The sequence below is a fragment of the Bos indicus x Bos taurus genome, chromosome 14 (genome assembly GCF_003369695.1).
Source record: "Bos indicus x Bos taurus breed Angus x Brahman F1 hybrid chromosome 14, Bos_hybrid_MaternalHap_v2.0, whole genome shotgun sequence".
NCBI classification, from domain to species: Eukaryota; Metazoa; Chordata; class Mammalia; order Artiodactyla; family Bovidae; genus Bos; species Bos indicus x Bos taurus.
Window position 1 is genome coordinate 48329611 of NC_040089.1, and position 9860 is coordinate 48339470.

Consider the following 9860-nt stretch of genomic DNA (forward strand, 5'->3'; position numbering starts at 1 on the left):
TTTTCTCCCATTCTGAAGGTGATCCTCTACATAGAAAAGCCTAAAGACTCCACCAGAAAATTACTAGAACTAATCAATGAATATAGTAAAATTGCAGGATCTAAAATCAACACACAGAAATCCCTTGCATTCCTATACACTAATAATGAGAAAATAGAAAGAGAAATTAAGGAAACAATTCCATTCACCATTGCAACGAAAAGAATAAAATACTTAGGAATATGTCTACCTAAAGAAACTAAAGACCTATATATAGAAAACTATAAAACACTGGTGAAAGAAATCAAAGAGGACACTAATAGATGGAGAAATATACCATGTTCATGGATTGGAAGAATCAATATAGTGAAAATTAGTATACTACCCAAAGCAATTTATAGATTCAATACAATCCCTATCAAGCTACCAACGGTATTCTTCACAGAGCTAGAACAAATAATTTCAGTTTGTTTGGAAATACAAAAAACCTCGAATAGCCAAAGCAATCTTGAGAAAGAAGAATGGAACTGGAGGAATCAACCTACCTGACTTCAGGCTCTACTACAAAGCCGCAGTCATCAAGACAGTATGGTACTGGCACAAAGACAGAAATCTAGATCAATGGAACAAAATAGAAAGCCCAGAGATAAATCCACGCACATATGGACACCTTATCTTTGACAAAGGAGGCAAGACTATACAATGGATTAAAGACAATCTCTTGAACAAGTGGTGCTGGGAAAACTGGTCAACCACTTGTAAAAGAATGAAACTAGAACACTTTCTAACACCATACACAAAAATAAACTCAAAATGCATTAAAGATCTAAACGTAAGACCAGAAACTATAAAACTCCTAGACAAGAACATAGGCAAAACACTCTCCGACATACATCACAGCAGGATCCTCTATGTCCCTTTGGATTTTGAAGGGATTTCAGCACTGAAGATGAGAAGTTCAGTGTCCTTTTTATTCTTTGCCCTCTGTGTTAAAGCTGATATTTTTTCCTCTGGAAGCCTCTCAGATATTCTCTTTATTTTGCAAAAAATACATATCTTATAATTACATTTATAGAAAACATACATATCTTATCATTATATTCATGGAAAATTTTCAGAAAACCAAAACTCTCGTGACAAAATTAGATCAGTAGTTAGCAGGATCCAGTGTATTCTGAAATGTCACAGTGATATATACTGGTGTAGTGCTTTTCATTCATTGTGCTGAGCATTCAGCATGGGTCTTTTTCAATCTAGACATTTTGTGTCCTTCAGTTCCATGGTGTTTTCTTATCATTTTCCTGCAATAATTTTCTTCTTATTTTATCCATCCTCTCCTTTTGAAATTAATTTTAATTGGATATTAAACTTCTTTGGATGGTCCTTTTTTAAAAAATTGTAGTTGATTTACAATGTTCATTAATTTCAGAGTACAGCATAGAATGTGATATTTTTTATTTTAGGAGCTGTTTCTTGCTTTCTAATTGTTCCTTTCTCATAGCACTCTGCTAGTATTGAAAGGAAAAAAATTCTCATGAATCTCAGATACTTTTTAGAGATTTTTTTAGTATTTATTTTTATTTATCTTATTTATTTGGCTGTGCTGGGTCTTAGTTGCAGCATGTGGGATCTTCCATCATCAGTGCAGCATGCAGGATCTTTACTTGTGGCATATGGGATCCAGTTCCTTGACCAGGGATTGGACCCGGGCCCCCCTGTATTGGGAGTGTGGAATCTTAGCCACTGGACCACCAGGGAAGTCCCTCTGATACTTCTAATTAAAAGATCATTTGAGTCTTTTTTGTTCTTTTCATGTCTTCCCCCCTACCCCCACCTTTCATTCACTGTATAACCCCCCCCCCTTTTTTTTTTAATATGGAAGGCTTTTCTTAAGTGTTAGCTGATCCATTCATATTTAAGACTAAGGCATTTTAAATTATGTTGAAGTTGTGTATCCATACAGTGGAATACTTCTCAGAAATAAAAAAGATTAAACTACTGTTATAAAGAACAACATCAGTGAATCTCAAAAGCATTATGCTAAGTGAAAACAGAGGAAGACAAAAACATATATTTCTTATAATTATATTTATGGAAATTTTTTGAAAAGGCAAAACCTAGTGACAAAAGCAGATCAGTAGTTACTAGGATCCAGAGACAGAACAAAAAATTTGATTGCAAGCCAATATGAGATAAATTTTCAGATGATGGAAATGTATTGTACTTTTATTGTAGTAACATATGATCATGTACGTCGGTCAAAACTCATCAAATTTCACACATAAAATTGGTGAATTTTATTATATGCAAGTGATACCTCAGATTTAACAGAAAGTAAATTGGAAATTCTTCATGGAGGGGGCTTATTGACTTGCAATTTTGAATTGAGCTTTCCAATAGGGAAGCCATTCATTTCATTGAGGATATCTTACAAATGGCGGTACCAAACCACCTTACCTGCCTCCTGAGAAACCTGTATGCAGGTCAGGAAGAAACAGTTAGAACCGGACATGGAACAACAGACTGGTTCCAAATTGGGAAGGGAGTATTTCAAGGCTGTATATTATCACCCTGCTTGTTTAACTTCTATGCAGAGTACATCATGAGAAATGCTGGGCTGGATGAAGCACAAGCTGGAATCAAGATTGCTGGGAGAAATATCAATAACCTCAGATATGCAGATGACACCACCCTTATGGCAGAAATTGAAGAGGAACTAAAGAGCCTCTTGATGAAAGTAAAAGAGGAGAGTGAAAAGGCTGGCTTAAACCTCAGCATTCAAAAAACGAAGATCATGGCAACTGTTCCCATCACTTCATGGCAAATAGAAGGGGAAACAATGGAAATAGTGAGAGACTTTATTTTCTTGGGCTCCAAAATCACTGCAAATGGTGTCTGCAGCCAAGAAATTAAAAGACACTTGCTCCTTGGAAGAAAAGCTATGATGTACCTAGACAGCAATTAAAAAGCAGAGATGTTTCTTTGCCGACAAAGGTGTGTCTAGTCAAAGCTATAGTTTTTCCAGTAGTCATGTATGGTTGTGAGAGTTGCACCATAAAGAAGGCTGAGCACTGAAGAATTGATGCTTTTGAACTGTGGTGTTGGAGAAGACTCTTGAGAGTCCCTTGGAATGCAAGGAGATCAAACCAGTCAATCCTAAAGGAATCAACCCTGAATATTCATTGGAAGGACTGATGCTAAGGCTGAAGCTCCAACACTTTGGCCACCTGATGCCAAGAGCTGACTCATTGTGAAAGCCCCTGAGGCTGGGAAGGATTGAGGGCAAGGGGAGAAATGGGTGGCAAAGGATGAGATGGTTAGATAGTGTCACTGAACAATGGATATGAGTTTGAGCAAACTCCTGGAGATAGTGAAGGACAGGGAAGCCTGGCACGCTGCTCTTCCTGGGGTCGCAAAGAGTTGGACATGACTGAGCGACTGAACAACAGCAACAACACCTACAGGGGAAATTTTTGGCCATTGAAGATAACCTATCGATAATCTATCTTCCACTTTGCTAGGGATTTCCACGTTCAGAAACCAATATAACACTGCAAAGCAGTTTACCTCCGATTGCGCACCTGTACTGTCAATGTATACATCTTTATTTCTTGCTATCTTGCTGAAAATTGAATTGTCTTTAAATTTGCTATTAATCCAAATGAGATCTCTTGCTGTTTTATTTTACATTTTTTTGATTAATAGTGTGATTGAGCATAATATATTTAATGTCCATTGTTTTTTCTTTTCTGTGAACTCAGTATTCTTTGCCTTTTCCCCTCCCAGTTGGGTTGACTGGTTTGTTTTTCTATTTGTTCCATTATTTTGTTGCTTTGTGTTTTAATTGGTGAATGATTGCTTTACAATGTTGTGTTGGTTTCTGAAATTAGAAATGACTAGAAAATGATGGTATCTAATAGAGAAATTCTTCTCACACTCCATCAAAGTAATCTAATTTCTTCTTGATCCTTTGGACAAATCTGTTCAGTTGGGTGAAAACTTCAGTTTACTGTTTTCAGTTGGCTCGATTTCTGTATTCAGTGTTGACTATTTCTCTGTATTTATGTGTGCTTATTTGGACTTCACTTCTTTTTTGCAAAAATTTGAGGTAGATTTAAAAAAATGAACAAAAAAAGGCTATAACATCATAGAATGTATGTATATGCTTGAAACAGGAGAAAAGTATGCCAACTATAAAAGTCATAAAATTACTGGACTAACCATAAATCCTTATTCAGAGCTTTCCAGTGAAGCTAAAGAAGGAATGTGTAATAAATATTTGACTCTTTTGTTAGAAGAAAACACACAAATTTTTGGTGGAAAAAAATGTATTCTAATACCAAACACTGTCAGAAATTCTTTATTTAATTTTATTAAAAAAATTTCATTGGAGTATAGTTGATTTACATTGTTGTACTAGTTTTTGCTGTATAGCAAACAATATAGCACAGTTATACATGTGCATATATTCACTCTTTTTAAAATTATTTTTCCATAAAGGTCATTACAGAGTATTGAGTAGAGTTCCCTGTGCTATACACTAGTCCTTATTAGTTATCTATTTTATATATAAAAGTGTGTATATGTCAATCCCAATCTTCCAGTTTATTCCTCCTCTCCCCTCTTTCTCTGCTGATAACCATAAGTTTGTTTTCTACATCTGTGACTTTAGTTCCACTTTGTAAATAAGCTCATTTGTGCCTTTTTTTTTTTTAGATTTCACATTTAAGCAATATCATATGATATTTGTCTTTCTCTGTCTGACTGACTTCACTCAGTTTGACACTCTCTAGGTTTATCCATGTTGAGGCAAATGAAATTATTTCATTCTTTTTTATGGCTGAGTAATATTTCATTATATATATGTACCATGTCTTCATTTTTTCCTCTCTTGGTGGATGTTTAGGTTGTTCCCATGTCCTGGCTATTGTAAATAGTGCTGCAGTGAATATTCGGGTGGTGTATCTTCTCCAATTATGGTTGTCCCCAGATGGATGTCCAGAAGTGGGATTGCAGGGTCATATTAGCTCTATTTTTAGTTTTTTAAGGAGCCTCCATACTGTTCTCCACAGTGGTTGTATCAATTTACATTTCCACCAACAGTGTAGAAAGTTTCCCTTTTCTCCATACCTCTCCAGCATTTATTGTTTATAGTTTTTTTTTTTTTTTTCTGATGGTGGCCATTCTGACTGGTGTGAGTGAAACCTCATTGTTGTTTTGGTTTGCATTGTCAAAAAGTCTTACTTGCAGCATTTATTTCATAGGGAATATAGGGGAAAAAAAAGGTTAATAAGTATAGAATTTCATTTCTTAATGGTGACAGTGAATACCATTGTAATGTTATAAAGTGAAAGTGAAAGTGAAGTCGCTCCGTCATGTCTGACTCTTTGAGACCCCATGGACTGTAGCCTACCAGGCTCCTCTGTCCATGGGATTTTCCAGGCAAGAATACTGGAGTGGGGTGCCATTTCCTTCTCTAGGAGATCTTCCCGACCCAGGGATTGAACTCGGGTCTCCCGCACTACAGGCAGATACTTTACCGTCTGAGCCACCAGGGAAGTCCTATGTTATAATGTTATAAAAGTTGATAGCAAATAGCTAATATGATGTATTCTATGCCCTCCCATGGTCCAACTTGATTCAGAGATAGAAATGCAAATATCAAAGCCCTTAGGCAGTTGCACTTTTTCTCTAACTTCATGATTAGAAACCAGGGCTCTTGGGTCAAATCCACCCCACTGCCTGTTTTTGTAAGTGAAGTTTTATGGGAACACAGCCACACTCATTTGTCTGCATGTTGTCTATGCCATGGGTGCGTCTGTGCCACCAAGGGCAGGTTTGTGTACTTACGATAAGGACCACGTGGCCCTCCAAGCCGAAGGGCTTTTACTATCTATTTACTATCTGGCCCTTTCAAGAAAAAGTTTGCCATCCCATGCTCTAAATGATCATTCTTTCAGTTATTAACTTTATATTCACCCTAGGAATATTTGAAAATTACCCCTTGCCTATTTTTTAGCACCTGAGATTCTGAGCCAAATATGTAATTGGGCACAATGGTCAAGGTGAGGCACTTGGCCAAAATGATTCGTTAATGTCTGTATTCAGGAAGAGAATGTACTCTCCCTGTATATACTCATCCTACCCAGGGATTTCATCACTCAAAGAAAAAACAGCCTAAGAGCACAAAGATAGCTTGCATTCTGAATTAAGGAGATTCTCTGTCTCGGCAACACACTCCTTCCTTTTGCTCTGCCCAGAGGGTGGTTCAGCCTCTTACCATCCACCCACCCCTTGGTCAACTAGCCTTGGCAGTACTTCCTGGACTCTCAGTAAGCAGTTCATGGGAATCTTGAGATGGCATCTTTTTCCTCATCTGGACTCAAGTCCTGGTCAACCCTGTGATTTTTGCAGCTCCTTTTCCCGGTAGACCTAGTACTGAATTACTCTCAGCTCCCTGATGTCATCTTAGTCAAAAGATTTTTTTTTTCTGAAGGACTGGTTAACTGAACTGTCATGACTCCAAACTGGCAATATGTTCCAGTGGAAAAAAGCACAGAATTTAGAGCCAGCCGTCCTGTTTTTGAGTTCCTGACCTTGATACTTACCAGATGAATGACCTTGGGCAGGTTGCTATAACTCTGAGGCTGACTCTTCTCATCTGCAAAATGAGGATTCTAATGATGCTCCCCATACCTGGTAGGCTCATTGTGAGAAACAAATGAGATATGGGAGAATAATTCGTAAACTACAAAATAAGACACACATGTTCATTGTTATTACCCGTTCTCAAAGCTCCCTCCATGGTTTTTCCTAATCTCCAAAGACCTTTCATTTGTGTTTGGGAACCAGTCCACTAGTTCTCCATTGCAGCCTCCTTGCCAAAGGGCCTCGCCATTGTGTTGGCATCTTCTCTGGAAAGGAATATGCTGCTCCTCCAGGCACACCCGCTGCTAGAGATCACCATTCTAGAACCTGAGTATCTCAAAACTGAGCTCTGTGATCTTTGATAGTTTGAGAGTGGAGGTCATGGAAAGAATGTTCTCTTTGCCTCTCTCTCATTCTGTATTATCTGCTAGTCCCAGACTCCAAAGGAGTCCAGATGGTGCTGAATCTGACATACTGTTCAGTGAACACCACTCTTTAATTTCTTGCCCAGCTTCTCTGTCTGAGCTCAAAAAGAGGACAGAGGCAAAAGTGGGAATGGGGACACAAGTACCCCACACAGACTCTGCTCATTGTCCTCATTGTTCCCGTCTCTTTTCTTAGAACCCAAAAGAAATTCCTCTCTATGTGAGGCTCTCTTTCCCCATCCCTTTATCTTGCCTCTTTTCTATATCCTCGCACCATCTAGGAGCAAGGATTGTCATTGGATTTTGTCCCATTTCAGAATGAGGGTGGGGTCACCTAAGAGTGGGTATAGGGTCATTCTTTATTAAAAGATATCATCATATACGGTAACCTTTAGTCCTTCTTTTCCTTCCTTGCATATTTCCTCTTTAGCATATGCATTGTTTTTTGTCCATCTCCAGTATCATGGAGCCAGCTCGAGAGTGGTCAGGTTGTAAGATTTGGATTAAGCTGAGAGGGAGGTAGAGGTCCTCATTGGCTACTAGGGAAAACTGTCTACCTCGACTTAACCTTACTAGAACTCTGCACTGGATGTTGGAATAAACTTAAAATTAGATTTTTTTTTAAAAGCTCAGTTGTTCTTATTTATTGCCTATTCTGTGGATATTTCCCCCAGGGCTCTCACAGAGGAGGGGTGACTCAAATGTTTTTGTCCTATCAATAGTCCCCAATAGTTTTATCTCTGAACTCATAAATAAATTCCCAGAATGGTCACTGGTCCACTGTTTTCTGCAAATGGCTAGTCTCTACATCCTGGGTTAAGCTCAAGTGGGACACCGTGTTACAGGCTGTAAATCTAAGTTTTCGTCAATTTTGCATTGACTGTTTTCTACAGAAAGCAAAAATAAGAATTACCAAAAAAAAAAAAAAGGAAAAAAAAACCCAAAACCCAAACCTGACCGTGGTATCTTTGCCAGATAAAACATAATTTGCTTTATTTTTCCCCTTTGCACCATTAAGAGATTTATTGTCTCCTATTTATTTTCAGCACTTTTCTTCATTTCTGGGAAGTCTGACCTGCCTAAATCATTATTGCATCTGAACAGATTTCCAGTAATGGACTCTATTTGGTATTTGAATGGCCCTTTAATAACACAGAGAAGGGCAGTGTTTCTTACATGTTTCCTGAGAAACAAACACGAGTGGCCGCCCCTACCTCTGCACCTCTCACCCCTCCCCAACCCAGGGGCCTGGTGACATCTTCCAAAACAGCCCACACCTAAATTGAAAAATTCTTTGTAGTTCATAGTCACATATTATGGAAAATGTGGATTCTACATCACAATGTATTTGTTTCCTTATATATGAAAACGTCTTAGTTTTTGTATTGACATTTCAGACAGGTGTTCCTTTTGTATCCTGGCACACGTGCGCTGGTTACGGCTTATTCTTAATTATCTCCAGCCTGATCCATATGATTTAGATGCAGAAAAACTGGATTTGAATTGAATCTGCCACTTTTAGGTTCCTAAACATGGACACATGCATAGTCTCTTAGAGCAGTAGATCCTCATCTATAAAGTGGGCTGTTGATTAAATCTGCAATTGGGGGGGGTACATTTTTGGTGAAGAATTTTTCAATGTTGAGAGGGAAGGAGTGAATAGAACCAATGTGGAAGTCTGAATCCTAAAGTATTTTGAAGATGATTAAGTGCAGACTTTTTCATGAAATTTAACTGCTCTCATTTTGCAATAGTTCCACTCTATCATATTAGTTCCTTGGGGATGTTTATAGAGTTTTTCCTCATAGGAGTGCCAATGTTAGGAACAATAATTCTCATAGGAAACTTTTGAGACAGCTGCCAGCCTCAGGCTCCCAGACTCACCCCTGGTGAACCTAACTTCAACAGATACTTATCAAGGAATGTTTCTGTGTCTTTCACTTGCTGGGTACACGGCGCCATATGGAAAAATTGTCGGCTATGCTCCATACTCTTAAGGACTTGAAGTCTTATTAGAGGAAACTCACAAGGCAGTTACAAGAATTCAGGTGGCCCTAGTGGTGAAGGCCTGCCTGCCAATGCAGGAGACGCAAAAGATGCAGGCTTGATTCCTGAGTCAAGATCCCCTGGAGAAGGGCATGGCAGTCCACTTCAGTGTTCTTGTTTAGAGAATCCCATGGACAGAGGAGGCTGGTGGGCTACAGTCCATAGCATTGCCAAGAGTTGGACATGTATGCGACTTTGCATACATGGTCCTTAGTCTCGAGGACTTGAAGTCTTATTAGAGGAAACACACGAGGCAGTTTTAAGCATTCATCAGTAATAACATAAGAATGTGTAAGAATATAATACATAAGAATAATATACACGTATCAAGGGCCTACTGAGTAATATACTTAGCATGTCTTCTCTAATTCTCAAAATAACACTGAAGGATAAAAACTATTATTTCTGTTTTACTGATAATGGAAATCAAGGCTGTAGCCCAAGACTGTATAATCAAATGCCAAAAAGGAAAAGTAGATTTAATAGCAGCATGTATCAGCTGCCACATTCTGCTGCCTCGAGTTCCTCTCTGTAAATGGATTTGTCCCAGGCTGATTCTTTTTAGGTCAAGTGGAGGTAAAAGTGATAACCTCTGTGTTTCCAGAAGCAAAGCTTATATGAGATTTATTCAGTCCTTGCTGCATTGGTCAAAGAGGCTCACTGTTGTAATGCTCAGTCACTCAGTCGTGTCTGACTCTTTGCGACCCCAGGGACTGTAGCCCACCGGACTCTGCTATCTGTGGAATTTCCCAGGCAAGAAGA